General features: G+C 43.3%; 1 protein-coding gene across 1 annotated transcript in view; it reads right to left on the bottom strand.

Moving 5' to 3' along the window:
* Positions 1 to 18391, bottom strand: part of SEMA5A (semaphorin 5A) — a 539522-nt gene that overhangs the window by 248192 nt on the left and 272939 nt on the right.

Genomic DNA, 18391 nt, shown 5'->3' with positions numbered 1-18391 from the left:
AATAATTAGTGATGTCGAGCTTTTTTTCATGTGCCTGTTGGCCATCTGCATGTCTTCTCTGCAAATGTCTACTTAGGTCTTCTGTTCATTTTTCAATTGGGTTGTTTGTTCTTTTTGATGCTGAGTGGTATGAGTTGTTTGTCTTATTCTGGAGATTAGGTCTTTGTTTGAAACTATTTTCTCTCATCCCATACCTTGTCTTTTTGGGTTTTGGTTTTGTTTTTTTGGTTTCCTTTGCTGCGCAAAAGCTTGTAAGTTTGATTAGGTCCCATTGGTTTATTTTTGTTTTTATTTCTACTGCTTTGGGAGACGGAGACAGACCTAAGAAAACATTTGTAAGGTTGATGTCACAGAATGTTCTGCCTATGTTTGCTTTCAGGAGTTTTACGGCATCATGTAAGAATATTTTTTTTAAGAATTTTCTACATTTCCAACTTTAAAGTATGGATAAGGTCATTATTACAGTGACACTTGTATTTCATTTTCAACAACAAATTCTTGTAAGGATGGAAGTATTTTAAAGTGTTTGATTAAAAATTACTTTTCCATTATATCAGTTTTTTTGAAAAGCAGATTCCTTCTCATTCTTGAAAGAAAGATTATATTTTTTTCAAAGCATACTATTAAAAATCACAGAAAATTCAGCAAATTTGGACCACTTCCTCTTAAAAAAAGGATGGCTATAGACACACATTCATATATTTGTATGTACATATGTATATGTATACATTTATATACATACATTAAATTTTATTACTATATGGCAATTTAAAAAATATGCTGTCACCAAATCCATACAGAACCTTTCTAGGGAACACCAAGTAATGGCCTCTCCATACGTCATATTACAAAACATTATGAAGATCCTACCGCATAAATAACATAATGCAGAGTCCACTTTACTGGCACCTGTAAACCGAAATCCTACCCTATTTATCCCTGACTCCCCCGGGATACTCCAGAAATTGATTCGGACATGTGTTAGCATCGTGACATATTGAGAAAGCAAGAGTACCGGCATCAACTTATGTAGTAAGATTGGTAAACCTTAAGCCACTTACCTTTATCTAAAAAATAACGGGAGCAGAAATTCTAGTATTTCTTTCCATCCTTTTTTTTTTTTTTTTTTTTTTTTTAACGGCTGCACCTGTGGTATATGGAAGTTCCCAGGCTAGGGGCTGAATTGGAGCTGCAGCAGACAGCCTACACCACAGCTGTAGCAACACTGGATCCAGTCTGCATCCAGGGTCTACACCACCACTTGTAGCACCACTGGATCCTTAACCCAGTGAGCGAAGCCAGGCATGGAACCCACGTCCTCATGGACACCATGCAGGGTTCTTAACCAGCTGAGCCACCACGGGAACTCTGCCATGCATTTTGAAATCATTGCTTTTGACTCGATACCCGCTGCATCAGACTCACCTGCAGGTGTTTGTTAGATGTAAAGATTCTTGGTCCGTGGGCTCAGCATCTGGGGTTGGCGGAGTCACAGACACAGGACTTCAACAAGTCCACGGACAGGGCAGACGGTGAGCCACAGGGATGGCCCCACAGTGTCTCCCTCCACTGGCCCTTCTGCCACGTGACCTGCAGATCCCAGAACTAGCGACCGGTTCTCCACCACTGGGAGTCCCCTACAGGCCTGGGACTTCTTTGACCAACAGACTATGACAGAAGTGACCTTGTTCCTATTAGTTCCCTGCTCAGCCCTAACTGGCCTGACAAGCTTAGCTTCCTGCCTCACGAAGCCAGTGCCACCATGTAAGGGCTACAACTACCCATGGAAGGGGAGCAGCAGGAGAGTCTCCAGGGGATAAAAGGACAAGGGGGGGGGTGGGCAAGGAGTTAAAAGGGAAGTGCAGGGAGGCTGAGGGAGAAACAGGGACGGACAGAAAGAGGAAAGGAGGTGAGAAGGAGAAGGAGAGAGATGTGAGATATAAAATACTACCTGCCACATCCCTAAACAAAGAAGGTCATGGTCATCAGAGGGCAGCCCCCTCCTAGGGTGAGCTGGTGAGCCCTGAGGGAACTCAGGAAGGAAACAAAGAACACCTGCCACCCAGCAGCCATTGGACGGCAGCCCCTCCCTACAGGGAGCCCTCAGGGAGCGACAGCAGTGGTACTGGCCCCAGGTAGCTGACGTGCCTCTCAAAGGAACGATGTCAGTAAGCCAGACCTTGCATCTTCCCCTACAGAGAGACATGCTAAATTCTTTAGGTTGAGAGATCTAGTTTCCTGTTATGAATAGGCATCTTTTCTTCAGACTCCCTGCTCCTAGTTGCAAAACTCCCGAATCTCCTAGCTCCTCCCTGGCCTCCTCTGAGTGGTATTTAAGAGCTCTATGAAATGCTGCCTCCCTGGGCTAGAGTCCTCATTTTGCCCCAGAGGAAACTTAAGGCACAATTCTCAACATTGTGCTTTTTTTCCCAAGTCTATGGAGGGAGAGGGAAAAGAAGAAGGAGGAAGAGAAAGAGGAAGGGGGAGGGAGAGAAAGGGGAGAGAGAGAGAGAGAGAACCTGAGGAGCAATGATGCCCAGACAAGAGGAGCTGATAAACCACAGTGCATAAGAAACTTTCAGCCCCAACTGCCTCCATCTGATGCCAGGATAGTCATCCATCAACGCCCCAACTATGGTTTTTGGAAATTGCCAGCCAAATAAAATGGTTGTTTTAAACCACTAAGAGTTGCAATCATTTTAGCAGCAAGCAATAGCCAACCGCAAGGAGTAGCTGTTCTGCCACAACTCTGGGGGTCAAGGAGGACCTTTCCCTGCTCCTCACAGGTACTCAGGTCAAGCCCACCCTCCGGCTGAGTCTGCGCTCAGCCTGAAGCACTAGAAACAGGCTGTGTCTTTCATCCCCAACTCACCAGCCCGCCCAGGCTCCCTTTGCCCAGCTGGGCAGAACCATAACTGGAGCAGGGACAGTAGTGGCACTTAGAAGGTGCCAAACATTAAAATAATGATGGTTTTAGATGCATGCAAATGTCCAAGCCCCCTTCTCTCTTAGCAAATGCTCACTGCCCCAAATTGACAAATGAATTCTCTGAGTGTCCCAGCCCATTGATGGCCGTGATCTTAAAATACAGTAGTTACCAGTGTACCCTTGATTTGTGAAGTTCAGGATCATGACAATAAAATAACAGGGACCCGCATTCAGTGCCTATGACCTGGCAGGCTGCACGGTGTTATCTGCATTCATCCACCATAAAAACCTAAAGAGAGGCCTTAAGATCATTTCCAAGAGGAAACTGAGACACACGGAGTTTAAGTAACTTGCTCAAGGCCACACACAGAGGCAGGGCACCCCCAGCGAGTATTTTCCCAAACTCTTCTTCACTGCCTCTAGTTTTTGATACAGAAGTTGCAGATCAAATGCCAGGGAACAAAACCTGGCTGAATTTAAAGGAAGATGAACTACTCTAGAATTCCTTGTAAGTTTAAGCAGTTTTCACAGTAACTGATTCAACAAAAACAAGCACAGAAAAATAACATGTTTGAATTTCCTACATCATATAATACACGTTGAACTGCTTATATCATGAGGCCAACTGCAACAGCTAAGCAATTGCTGTTAGTTTCAATCCATGACATTCGGTCACGGGGAAGCTATTTGGCCCCCCACCCTTTCCAGGGAACATATGGGAATGTCTGGGGACCTTGTGGTTGTCCTAATGGGGGGCAGGGTATTGCAGAAAGGGGGGACCCCTTCTAGGACCCGAGCATGGGCTCCCGTCTAACACTCAGAAATGAACTGTGCGAGGAGACACAGGTGCTGACAAAAGCAAAAGACTTGGCTGGGAAGGGGCGCCGGCAGAAAGCAGGAGGGCGAGGGAACCCAGGAGAGCTGCTCTGCCACGTGGCTCGGGTTTGATGAGAATGGGGTTAGTCTGTGGGTTGTCTCTGGCCAGTCCTTGGTCCAACGCAGCCTCCTTCTTGGTGGTGCGAGCACCTCTCAGCCAAGATGGATTCCAACGCTAAGGATGCTGGGAGGTTGGTCATCCCCCACCCTCTTATTCTCCCCGCCCCCCCATTCTCCTGGTTAGTCTTCAGGGCAGCAAAATGTTCCTTATCAGGGCCTCCTGCTGGGAGACAGCTCGTGCAGGGGGCCGCTATCTTGCCTGGCCAAGGTGGGTAATTTCTGCCAAGGGTCCCCTAACAAGGGCACTGGAGGTACAGAGGGCCCTCCCTCCTTCCTCCACCATGAAAAGGGATTATCCAGTTGGCAAAACCAACAGTGCAAGACGCCTCTCTGACTGTCTGGTCCCTGATGCCGTGATCCCAGCTCTCTGCTCCCCGGGCCTGGGTGAGGTCACGCGTGGGCATTTAACCACAGAGGCCTGGGAGAGCGTAAACCTTATCGTGTCCACTAGAACATACGCTTCTGCTGGGTCTTCCTGCCCTTCCTTCCCTGGCAGAACGCCAGGCAAATGGTCAGCACCTGATATTTATTTGTCAATATCTTCTCCCTTATAAGGTCTATCTCTAGAAAACTTGATAGGAGAGACTCCAAGCAAACCACGTAACTGCTTCCTTCTGAAAAAATGACTTTTATGAAACCCTCCTCTCCCCCTCCGGAGGCATATGAAAAACAAACTTCCTCTGATTTTATGGATTTACTTATCTTAAAATTTCTCTAACAGGAAGAGGGACACAAACTTGAAGTTTTGAACCTGCAGTGTTGACACCCAGCTGTTTTATACCATTGGCTCATTGCTGTTTTGTTTTGTTTTGTTTTTTCTTTCCACTTAATAGCAATACATCTAGGGCATGAATTAAATTCTACGCTATTTTTTTTTTTCTTGTCTTTTTAGGGCCACACCTGTGGCATATGGAGGTTCCCAGGCTAGGGGTCTAATCAGAGCTAGAGCTGCCAGCCTACACCACAGCCACAGCAACACTGAGCCACGCCTGCAACCTACACCATAGCTCACGGCAATGCTGGATCCTTAACCCACTGAGCAAGGCCAGGGATTGAACCCGCAATCTCATGGTTCCCAGTCGGAGTCATTTCCACTGTGCCATGATAGGAACTCCAATTCTACACTGTTCTTGATTTCAGTTTGTAAGGTTGCATTTATAGAATTTTTCTTTCATGTCTGCCTCTCCTGAATCATTCACTCACCTCATTTCTTTTGTCACTTTTCTCTCTCTTCCTCCTTCAATTTTAGATTTAGATTAATCACTGATCTGCTATATGCCTATTTTAGCCATGCTACACCCAGTAGTCAAAATTAAGAAACTGTTAACCCAAATTAGTCACTGATATTAAGGCGTAAGTGGAGGGGATATTAGTGTTTGCAAAAATCAATAGATAAGTAAATTAAAGTGAATGCTGTTCACTTCTATGTTTGCTCTACATTAACTTACTGTGTTGGTTCTACATTTTTCTCTAAAAAGAAAAGAAATAAAGAGCAAGTGGTTCCTTGGTTTGCAAATCACAATTACAGTCTATGTATTTCACCCTCTCGGACTTATCACTAGACGTATCTCTGCCAACAGAGGAATAATTGGCTTTTCATTAATCATGCAATTGAAGGGAGGAGAGAGACAAAGTGAAATGGGCAACAGAAGCTCAGATCAGATACCTCAGTGGATAATCCCCAAACCTTGTCTATTTTGTCTTTGTGAGGGGCTCAGATGGCATGTGGGCTTGTGGCCACAGGTCCATGATGTGGGCGCCCTCTGACTGCCACCCCGCCCAGCTCCACTGCAGTTGCTCAGTGTTTGAGGCTGGACAGGGCCTGGTTCTTGGGAGGCGCTACACCTGGGGGATAAGCCTCAGCACATGCAACCCGCCTCACTTTGGGGAATCACACATGCCTGTGGGATATTCGCCATCAACATCAGCAAAGGTGCCCCAAACCCAGGGACTTGCCTTGGGTTCAGAAGTCATAATTCTGCCAGCCTCCACGAGCTGGATACGAATTCATCTTTCTGCTCTCTCCAGGGTTCTGTGGTCCAGATACCCTGGCAAAAAGCTCTTCAGAGATCCATGGACCAGCCTCTCTGCTTAACCTCTCAGAACTCCAAGGCCTGCACCTGTTACTTGCTCTGTCCAAGGACACTGGGTCCCAGCCCTTCACCCATAGAGCAGAGCACCGCCTCTTCCTGTACCTCGAGGACTCAAGGCGGAACTGGCTTCCTAAGGAGCCAACAATCTAGCCCCCTCCCATAGCTACCTGGTCCACAATTCATTCATTCTTTCATTCATTCTCTCTCTCACTCTTCCACTTCCACTAGCTGTTTTCCTCCTCCTTCTCTTCTCCATTGCCACTAAGATTTTCAGTTTCCTTTTCACATACCCACTAGACAGTCAGCTGGATGCCTCACCATCACTCAAGGTCACTTGGGTCAAAGCCGTATTTCTCGCCTTCTATCTTTTCAATACAACCAACATCCAGCCCCTCCGACCCCACTCTCCTGCTGCTCTCCAGAACTTCGATGCTTCAAGGCACAGTTTTCATAGCTCATGATTGGATCCATTCCCACAAAGTATGACTGACACCAGTGCTCTCCCTTCCCGAAGTTCATGTTCAAAGCAGGAATCCCAATGCCTCTACGTCCTTACTCAGCAGGCATGAAAAGGATTTGGGGATTTCCAGCTTTAAAAGTCTATTTGAGTGAATCTGATGACCTAACAGATTCTAGAGCCACAGTGTTAAAAAATCAGTGAGCCGCTTGTCCTAACTTGCATTTGGAACACTCATTCTAGTGGAAAAGGCACTGCACAGAAATGAACTAACCTTCGTGGATTAGAATTAAGCGAACAAAGAGAGAGATGAGAGACCAAATAATTCACAGCGTTTGGATCATAAGCTTGACAGAATTTTCCAGCGGCTCAGATGGTTTGTGGACGTTAAAAGGGAAAGGAAGGGTCGATGGGAAGGGGAGAGGAGGAGTCGCTGTCCCTGCATCCTGCTCCTTAGTATTTACCTTAGGAGGTTAAGAGTAGCTAGGAGGTCTGAGGTCTAAGCTGGAGTTCACCAAGGTCACAGATGTGAGATACTGACAAGTTGTCCTCAAAGGCAAAGTCAGGAGAAAGATGGTGCCTGCCACGGAGTTCCTGTTGTGGCTCAGTGGTTAACAAATCCGACTAGGAACCATGAGGTTGCAGATTCGATCCCTGGCCTTGTTCAGTGGGTTAAGGATCCGGTGTTGCCATGAGCTGTGGTGTAGGTCCTGTGTTGCTGTGGCTCTGGCGTAGGCTGGTGGCTACAGCTCCAATTAGACCCCTAGCCTGGGAACCTCCACATGCCACGGGAGCAGCCCTAGAAACGGCAAAAAGAAAAAAAAAGATGGTGCCTGTCAAGTAGGAGCCCTGGTGAGTTTCCATGCATGCTGAGCTCTTCGCACACAGATGGACACACACATCATAACATCTGGGCATCAGCTAAGATGACCACTGTATCAGTAAGACCCAGGAAAACCGAGCCTCTTTACGTTGCTAAATATCTTCAGAGCATCACATCATCACACATATCTGGAAGCTCCTGTTGGATATCACTGTATTATCCCAAGAGTGCTCAACGATTCTAGGTTGAATTAGCAGAAAATACAGTTTCTATTTGCCAAATAAAACTGTGACCAACCGTGAAGCAAAGAGAGGAGTGCTTATCATCTAAAGGGTATTTTAATATGATGAATGATAATTAAGACTTAAAACTCCAAATGCTGCCATGTTAATTTAAAAAGGGGTATATAATTGGGACAAGGCAGTATGGAATTAAATCCCCCGTGAGGAAAGGAATAGGGTCTAAAAAACATCAGTTATTTTAAGAAGGTCAGGAAAACGGTCCTGAATGTATGAAATGTATAATTAATATACCATGTATATCTCCATTTATATACTTATCATGTCTTAGAGGCTGACCTATGAATCTTCAAATACACTGGCTATATAAACCGCCATGACATCTGAAATTTGTCAAAAGCTGATAAAACAGCTTACTTTCTAAAAAAGCTAAATGTGGGAGTTCCCTGGTGGCTCAGTAGGCTAGGGATCTGGCATTGTCACTGCTATGGCTCAGGTCACTACAGGTTAGACTGCTGCCCAAAGAGCTTCTGCACGCTGCAGGTGTGGCCAAAAGAATATATAAATAAAAAGCTAAATGAGATACATTTATACAGAGCTCTCCAAGCATCAGGCCACATTATATAATGTGACATATTCTATAACTGTGAAATCTACATTTTCCAGGAAAATAAAAAAGTCTTTCTGTTCTCTTTGAAAAATGGTACTTCCCATAAATGGATTTATTAACAATTAATGAGCCTTTTCTGGCAGCGTTCACTCCCACTTTGAATGCTATGGAAAACGAAAGACTTGGGGCTTGAAATTTGACCTACATCCTAATAAAACAGTAAAAAAAAAAAAAAAACTAACTGAAATGTATAGGAAGACAGTACATAATTTCACCAGCGATTTATTTATTTCATACATGCCACGTACACCAAAGGCTTTTGTTCAAACTGTATCACCTTTTTCTCCTCCTTCTCAATTTACTTCAAGTGCCTATTACCTTCTCAAGTTTGCTGCTCCTGGATCAGGCATCTTTTTTTGTATAAAAAGAAGATGCATATGTCCTTGACCATGAGCAATGAGTTTAAGATTATATATATGTACTGCAGTCATGCTTCAAAATGATAAAAGCCATTTAAATTATGATTTCCTTGGGGAAAAAAAATCACCTATTATTAGAGCTATACTTTTATTCACACATGCAAGGCTAATCAAAAAGCCATCAACATAAAATCTCTGTTTCCAAGGTAAATAGATTACACATTCTTTTTGGACTCGGGGAACACATTTACACTGATGGTTCTGTGTAATTCCATTTTCTACTCAGATGCCAAAATCAGCAGATTATGATGTGCTTGGTGAGGACTTTATAATGTCTATTTTTGTTTAGTTTTACATGTTATGACTTCGATGCTCAAGGTTAATCTGGTTACTTGGTTTTTCTAATTACAAGAGGAAATCTGCATTTTAGAATGTCTCCAACACAAGGTAAACATAGGACATTGTCCAGAAAATGATCTGGTACAGATGTAAGCCCTTATGATTTTTAAAGTTCAGGATTAACTGGAGTTCCCGTTGTGGCGCAGCAGTTAACAAATCTGACTAGGAACTATGAGCTTGTGGGTTCGATTCCTGGCCTCGCTCAGTGGGTTAAGGATCCGGCATTGCCGTGAGCTGTGATGTAGGTCACAGATGTGGCTTGGATCCCGTATTGTTGTGGCTCTGGCGTAAGCAGGTGGCTACAGCTCCGATTAGACCCCTCACCCGGGAACCTCCATATGCTGCAGGTGCGGCCCTAGAAAAGACAAAAAAAAAAAAAAAAAAAAAAAAAAAAAAAAAAAAAAAAAAGACCCAAAAAATAAAGTTCAGGATTAAATGATGAAATAACACTTCTGCATTATTTTATCATTTTTAAATTTCAGCGTCCGTACGGACGGCCACAATACCAGGTAGGAAAAGGAGATAAGGGGAGGAAAAGATGTAATATATTCTAGGTGTTGAAGCTCCAGCTCCAAACTGTGTGGGCTCAAAACCAAACAAAACAACAACAAAAAAAACAAAAACAAAACAAGTGAAAGCACCCTCTTCTCCTCAAAGAGATTTCACTGACTTAGGGAATTATGGCAGCAGCTTCGAGATCTCCCTCTGGGAAGACAATACAAAGGAAGCAATATTTGACGGGCAAAGAACAATAGTCAAGTTTCAGAGAAGACAAGCCTCACTGGATGCTCCACTAGGAGGGACCAAAAGGGAAGGGGAAAAAGATGAAGAACAAAGTGGTATGGTGGTTACCTAAAAAACTGAGTAAGAGCCAAACGTTCAAAAGCGACAAATTCAAGTTTAAAAACCATACCTTTCCCTAAATTCCACATCATCAACTAAACTATCCCACAAATAGATGGGCATGGCAGTTGATTTACTTGCTGTCACATGTGTGCAGAATTTTAAAATATAGAGATATGGAGCTCCCATTGTGGCTCAGTGGTAAGGAACCTGACTAGTATCCATGAGGACATGGGTTTGATCCCTGTGGGCGGGCGGGGGGGGGGGGGGCTAAAAGACAAACATAAATAAATAAAAATAAAATAAACGTAGATATGAACTTAGATGACCAAAATGTCACCCATCATTAAAAATGATATAGATGGAGTTCCCATCGTGGCTCAGTGGTTAACAAATCCGACTAGGAACCATGAGGTTGCGGGTTCGGTCCCTGCCCTTGCTCAGTGGGTTAAGGATCCGGCATTGCCATGAGCTGTGGTGTACGTCGCAGACACGGCTCGGATCCCGCTTTGCTGTGGCTCTGGTGTAGGCCAGGGGCTACAGCTCCGATTCGACCCCTAGCCTGGGAATCTCCATATGCCACAGAAATGGCCCTAGAAATGGTAAAAAGGCCAAAAAAAAAAAAAAAAAAAGATATTGAGGAGTTGTCTTGGATTAAGGATCCAGCACATCGGGTAAGGACCTAGCGTTGTCACTGCATTGGCTCAGGTTGCTGCTGTGGCATACGTTCGATCCCCGGTCTGGGAATTTCCCCATGCCGTAGGCTCAGCCAAAAAAAAAAAAAAATGATATTGATGGTGTTATAGGTTGAACTATGTCCCTCCCCAAAAAGATGGGGGGAATTCTAACTGCTAGTACCTTAGAATGAGATCTGACTCAGAAATCAGGTTTCCATACAAGTAATCAAGTTAAGATGGGTGGGTCCTAACCCAACAGGACTGGTGTCCTTCCAAAACGGGGGAGATGTGGACACTGAGGTGCACAAGCACAGAGGGAAAGGAAGGCTATGTGGCCAGGTGACAGCTCCAAGCCACAGGCCAGGGATGCAAAGGGCTGGTGACAAAGACCAGAAGCTGGAAGAAGCAAGGAGAGCCCTCCCCTAGCACCTTCATTGAGGGCAGGGCCCTGCCGACACCCTGATTCTGGATTTCTGGCCTTCAGACCTGTGAGGTTATGTATTTCTCTTGTTTCCAGCCACTCAGTTTGTGTCACCCTGCTACAGCACTCCTAAAAAATTGATAAAGGCAATTACAATAAAGGCACCACAATCCAATCTTTTTTTTTTTTTAAAGTTTCTGAACCGTTCTCCCAAGCAAGCAAATATGCATACATAATAAAAAATATTTATCTAGTTTGATTTTCTCGTGCTGTACTGATCCTGTGTTTTAAAGACCATTAACTTGGCGTCCTGTTTTCTGTTTGGCACAGAATTCTGAACAAGGTTTTTTTTTTTTTTTTTTTTTTTTTGTCTTTTTGTCTTTTTGTCTGTTGTTGTTGTTGCTGTTGTTGCTATTTCTTGCGCCGCTCCCGCGGCATATGGAGGTTCCCAGGCTAGGGGTTGAATCAGAGCTGTAGCCACCGGCCTACACCAGAGCCACAGCAACGCGGGATCCGAGCCGCGTCTGCGACCTACACCACAGCTCACGGCAACGCCGGATCGTTAACCCACTGAGCAAGGGCAGGGACCGAACCCGCAACCTCATGGTTCCTAGTCGGATTCGTTAACCACTGCGCCACGAAGGGAACTCCTGAACAAGGTTTTTAAAGGAAAATATCTGTCATTTAGGTTATTTTTCAAGATTGGGGCAGCTGCGTTATTTGCAGCTTTCAATACACAAAGTGACACCTGCAAGAGATGTGAAAAATGGATGGTGATCGTCAAACACGTTAACGTGGCCCCACTGTTATGTGATTTTCAAACCATTATCATAATATTTTAGTAATGAACTCTCCCGGTCTTCAGCTCTGCCCACTGTTGAATGGAGGCCATTAGCCTAGGTAAATACATGCCTGATGGAGCTGTTAGGAGCACGGGATCTCTTCAGTTAGCCATTTGGACCAGCTTGATAAGCCAAGCCCACAGTCAACTTGCCATTAAAGGCACAAAGTGCACCAGAGGTGGTGCGTCCTCGATGGTAATGAAATATTGAGGGGGAGCTTAGCTGTCCAGAAGAAGGGGCCATCCATAGCATAGCCATCGAATCTTGGAAGCTAAGAGCGGAACCAGTCATTGGTGGTCACCCATCCATCTAGTCTAATTCTGTTGAGATGGAGGAGAGCAGATTAGAACGGGACAAGGGAATTACACAGAAGCAGCTGGCATGAAGGGGGACCCTTAAAATAGGACCAGCCAGGAGTTGATTTGGAAGAGAGAACAGACAAAGGCATAGGATCTGAACATGAGAAGCAGCATGTGGAAACACAGGTGGGGGGCTGAATTCAGCTGGAGGAGATGAAGCCACCAGTCAGGAAGCAGGGAAGTTGGGAAGGATTAATTAATGTCCATCTCATCCTGGGGATATTCTCAGAGCTGACCTTGCATTCTATCCATATTAGGCACAAGAGTCACCAACGACTCATGTCCACCTTGGTAGCGTGGGGCTCAGGTGCCAACCTGAAGTATCCCTTTAGGCACAGCCTTAGGCAGAATGTCCTCATTTGTAAACATCTGTCTTTTTAACAGGTTTGGGGAAGGAGGCCACCAACCCATAATACCCTTCTCTGCCCCCGCAGCTGAAACTAAAAAGCCAAAGCACATTTAAAGAAAAACTGGTCAGTGATGACTATGAATGACAGAGAGAAGAGCCATGCTTCACATTTCTTTTCTCCCTTATGGGGCTGGACCACCACAGATGTCCTCCTGCAGCTGAAATATAACAGGAGGAGAGCTCCTGAAACTGGTCAGGGCCCCAGCTCAGGTGAGAACCAGAAGCTCCCAAGGTTGTCACCTTGACACACGACTGTCCTTAAACAACATCCAAAATACAGGCATAAATAAAACTGCAGTGCCATCTTCTCAATCCCTGATACCATATCCAAAGGAACTTCTCCCACCACCGCCACTCGGATGTGGGGATAACGTGCAGCATCTGCAGGTGTGACAGAGTCTGCTGAGCTATGATCATCTTCCAGGACACCACGGAGGTGAGCATCAGGACAAACAAGCTCTCAGACATCACCAACCTCCTTGTACATCTAAGGCAGGTCCACTTCAGAAAAGGGTCAGAAGGGCAGCTTCCCATTTGCCAGAGGAAACCCATTCCCTCCACTTCAAGCAGAGGAAAGGCAGAATTTACATTTCCCTCTGTGCTCTCCCACTTCCTGTTCTCTTATCTCTTTGCCTTTCTGCCGGAAAACATTTATCATCATCACTGGATGATGTGGGGTAGAGCCAGGCTGCCCAAGTGGGGACAATTTTGCCCCCAATGTGCAGGACAGCAACACTCCCTAAACAAAGGATGATGTGACCTGAATGTCAATAATGCTGAGGTTAAGAAATCCTGAGATAGAGGAAAAAAGGAATAGCCATTATTAAAATTCTTATAGTCGTAATGCAAGGAGAAGTTTTATAGCACCAGGAATAGGTAGGCCCTCTGTATTTTATTTTTTTTATTTCTATACATTTTTTAAAGGTTGCCTCCTAATTATAATTATTATAAAATATTGGCTGTATTCCTCGTGTTGTACAATACTTCCTTATAGCCAATCTTACCTCCCACACCTCCACCCTGTATCTCCCCCTTCTCCTTCCCACTGGTAACTACTAGTATATTCTTTTTCTCTGTATTAACTAGTTTGTTGTATTTTTAGATTTCACATATAAGTGATATCACACAGTACTTGTCTTTCTCTGTCTCATATATTTCACATACCATAATGTCCTCCAAGTTCTTTCATGTTGCTACAAATAGCAAAATTTCATTCTTTTTCATGGCTGAGTAGTATTCCATTGTGTATATATACCGATATCTTTATTCATTCCTCTGTCATGGGACAATTTGGTTGCTTCTTTATCTTGGCAATTGTAAGTAATGCTTCGATGAATATTGGTGAATGTATCATTTTGAATTAGTGTGTTGTTGTTGTTGTTTTTTTTTTTTCCCGGATATATAAATATACCAATGAGTGGAATTGCTGGGTCACATGGTAGTTCTATTTTTAGTTTTTTGAAAAACCTCCATTTTGTTTTCTACAGTGGCTTCACCAATGGGAGAAAATACTTGCAAATGATATAACGAATAAAGGATTAATATCCAACATACATGAATAGCTCAAACAACTCAACGTCGAAGAAACAAAGAACTGGATTTAAACATGTGCAGAAGAACTGAAGAGACATTTTTCCCAAGAGGACATGCAGATGGCCAACCAGCACATGAAAAGAGCAAACAACATTGCTCATCATCAGGAAGATGCAAACCAAAACCACGAGACAGCACCTCACACCTGTCAGAATGGCAGCAACAAAAAGAACACACATAACCAATGTTGGTGAGGATGTAGAGAAAAGGGAACCCTAGTACACTGCTCAGAGGAAGGTGGGGAAAACAATCAACACATAAGTGAACCCGAACATTTCAAGGGTTGATGTTTAAGGGTCAAGTGCATATAGTTCATGCCACATAAGCCTAACGGAATCTCATACCTGCCTTACCCTTATGGTGGGACTAAGAAACAGGTAGTGGTGGAAACAGCATTGAATTTCACATTCGTTTTCACTTTCTGTTCATGCTTTTTCTGGGCTGTTTCTCAGGGCAGATTTGCAAAGATCATCAAGGCACGATCCCAGAGCACAGGCACCCAAGCCGCTGTGACATTAATATCAACCACATCTAGATAAAGCCTCAGCTATAGAACTGAGACAGAACCAGCTGCTGAGCAGTTTAGAAATCTGAGGTTCAGATGCTGGCCTGGCAAGGAACCGGGTTGAGGGAGGAGAAGAAGCTACATTTTCATGCACTCATCATTTCTTCTCTGACTCCTACGTGGCTAAAGCTAAGGGAAAAGAGGGAGGGACCCCTCAAGAAATTTTAGTTATAATATAGCCAGAAGTTTTGAAATCAGGTTTTAAAATTTTGCTTGTTTTCTCTTCCTTCCTGAGTTGATTTAAACATCTTAACCTCTGATGATATGAAGATAACACATATATATGGTAGATAATTTGGAAAAAATCACAGGGAAATCTATAAAAGAGAATCCAAACCATCACCATGTGGAGATGAGCACTGGATAATTTACTTATTTCAGATACTACATATAACTTAAATATAAAAATGGGAAAGAACTTGAAATCAAGTCGAAGGAATGCCCGAATTTCATATTTCTTCACCATACTTATAAAATCCGAAAACATTCCTAAAAGGCACCACTAAATTCAAAAAAGAGAAAGCTTTAAACTGAAGTCACTAAGCTTGTTTCTTTTTAACCACAAGCTTCTTTATAGAACATGTTTATGTTTGCAAGTAGTAAAACTTAAATCAGCTGTTTAAGAGGAACCTGAGGAAACAAGTAAAAAACCGTTCAGGACAACCACGAAGTTTCACAATGCCTGTATAAAATATTTTGAAATGGAACAAATTTCAAAATCCAAGCATGCTCTGAGCATGACTCTCAAAGAAACAGAGAAGGCGGAAGATGACCATTTATCAAGCAAAATACCTCCCTCATAAGAGACAAATCACTTATTGGAGAAAAATAACCATTATTAAAAATTGACTTGTGTCATGAACTATAATAAATCCAAAGAAATTCCACAGAAATAAAAAATCTTTATGTTCCATCCCCACTTGTTACTTTCACTTTCTTACACGAAAAATCATCCCAAGTTTGTTTTAAATTGGAGTACCATTTTCTTATATATTTATTACTTATCTTTGTTTTCCCATAGAATTTCTAATCACATGTCCACTTTTCCTTTTGATAACAATAATCATCACATAATTAACCACTTTCCAGTTGTTACCCTTGTGATTTAGATAAAAATATCTTTCTTCTTAAAGGCACTTTAATGGAACTCTTTCTTTTTGGCGTATTTTTGATGGATTGTATATACGAGACATCATATTTTTACTTCTATGAATTCTCTCTGGATGATAATTTTCTCTTTTGCATAGTAGCCTTTTCATGCTTTATGGGTATAATATCTACTTTACATTATTTTTTTAACTAAAGTTAAACATGCACTTTATTTATTTATTTTTTTCTTTTTAGGGCCACACCTGTAGCATATGGAAGTTCCCAGGTTAGGGGGTGAATCAGAGCTGCAGCTGCTGGCCTACACCACAGCCATGGCAATGCCAGGTCCGAGCTGCATCTACCACCTACACCACAGCCGCAGCAATGCGGGATTCCTAACCCAGTAAGTGAGGCCAGGCATCGAACCCGCATCCTCATGGGTACTAGTCGGGCTCATAACCTGCTGAGCCACAACATGAATGCCAACATGCACTTAATTTCAAAAGGCATCCACGGGGCTTAACACAGGAGACTGAAGAAAGTCCTCCACGCTGTGATCCATAAACTGTTTGTTTGAAGTAAGAACTTTCAACTCTTTCACTGGTCTATTTTGGCATTATTTCCAACTCTCTAAACAATACAGCTTCACTGCTGTTTCTTGACTCTTTCAGTAAAAGACATCATGTACCGGCTCCTTTTCCAAACTACCCCTCTCCCCAATTGATACAGACACAGCCCCCGTCTCTGCTTTCTCAATATTGGTTTATAATAATTCTGCTTAGATACCTGATATTTCCATATAGATGCCTATGACAGTGCCCGTCGCAGGTATGCCATGAAATAAGACATTATTTGCCAAAGAATTGTTTTTCCTGGAGTCGGTGATGGTGTTACCTCGGTTTCTTTGGGCTCCTATAACAAAATACCATAGACTGGGTGGCTTATAAAGAACAGGAATTTACCTCTCACGGGTCTGGAAGCTGGGAAGTCCGAGATCAAGGTGCTGGCAGATGAGCTGTTTGGGAAGGGCCAGCTTCCTGGCTCAGAGATAGTGCCGTAAACTCATGTGGCCGAAGAGGAAAGGGGTCTGTCTCTCTGGGGGCCTCATTTTAAAAAGTTACCAATCCCATTCATGAGGGTTCTGCCCTCATAACCTACTCACCCCCCAAGACCTCACATCCAAACACCATCACACTGGGGGTCTGGTTCCAACACAGGAATTTGGGGGAGACGCGAGTCTACAGCAGGTCTCCTTCTTTTTTAAAAAATTATGTACTATGACATTCGTCCACTCAACTGTAAAAAGGCATTTTCTCCGATATATTCAAACATCCCAGGTAGTCCATGATTGATATCTTCCTGGAAACTGCTGATATGTTCTGAAACTGTTGCGTCTACTCCAGCCTCCTTTTGAGGCCCTGCAGCTCAGCGGTTCCACAATTATCTCCTTTGTCCTCATCCTGGGCATATTTTTCTCTCCCTTTCCCTCGTCTTGGAGCCTCTATTTTGGGTCAAACATATTCATCACCTACTGTTCATGTATACACCCTCATTTTCCACCTCTCAGTCTTGGTTTCGACTGTGTAGGAGATTTTATCAAATTTATTTTCCAACTTTCCATTGACAACATCATTTTTATAATCAGATATTTAGATAGAATCTATGAAGGCTTTTTTAATTCATTGAATATTTATTTCTCCCTGATTCATAGATGCAATGGCTTTTCTTCTTTCCAAAAATATTAATGATAATGTCTTCTATTTCCTTCCAGTTTCTTGTTCAGTTTGTTTCACTACCTATTTTCATAATTGGAACTGTAAAGAAAATCAGAGCTGGAGATATATATATATATATGAATGCTTTGTAGACCAGTAGTCACCAATGCCTGTCGCTCTGGATGATAACTTTGCATGTATGTGTGTGGTAACTACTAATGTCAACAACTTTATAATTCCAGTTGTAGACTAGGCAACAAAAGCGTATTTTCAAAGTCTATTACACACACACACACACACACACACACACACACACACACACACACACATTAACACATCAATGAAGAGTGATTGGGATCTCGCTATATAGACTTTTACATAGTTTCTTTGTTTTCTAAAAATGGGAGTTAAGGAGTTCCCGCTGTGGTGCAGTGGGTCAAGAATCTAACTGCAGTGGCCTAGGTCACTGCCAAGGTGCAGGTTCAATCCCCGGTCCAGTGCACTAGGTTAAAGGATTGGGCATTGCCAAAGCTGTGGTGTAGGTCATAGCTATGGCTTGGATTCATTCCCTAGCCTGGGAACTTCCATATGCTGTGGATGTGGCCATAATGGTTTTTAAAAAACGGATGTTAAACTATGTCTGGGTGCACTCATCCAAATGAACCTCCACGTTTTTCATCTTCCAAAATTAAGTCTCTGACTTCTTTCTGTATGACGCAGAAGCAGCTATGTCAAGGTGCAAGGTGAGGAAGATCTGGGAATCGAACTGTGTCTCCCATTGCCTCCTGGTTTCTATAGCTTCTGTTGAAAAGTCAGCTGTGGTTCTGCCTTCTTGGGTAAGGTTATTCCTAGGTATTTTATTCTTTCTGATGTAAGGCTGAGTAGCCCCCAGGTGAGTAAGACATGACACAAAT

Source organism: Sus scrofa, chromosome 16 (genome assembly GCF_000003025.6).
Source record: "Sus scrofa isolate TJ Tabasco breed Duroc chromosome 16, Sscrofa11.1, whole genome shotgun sequence".
NCBI lineage: Eukaryota > Metazoa > Chordata > Mammalia > Artiodactyla > Suidae > Sus > Sus scrofa.
Note: the sequence above shows the minus strand (reverse complement) of the source record. Positions and strands in the feature narration are given on the sequence as shown.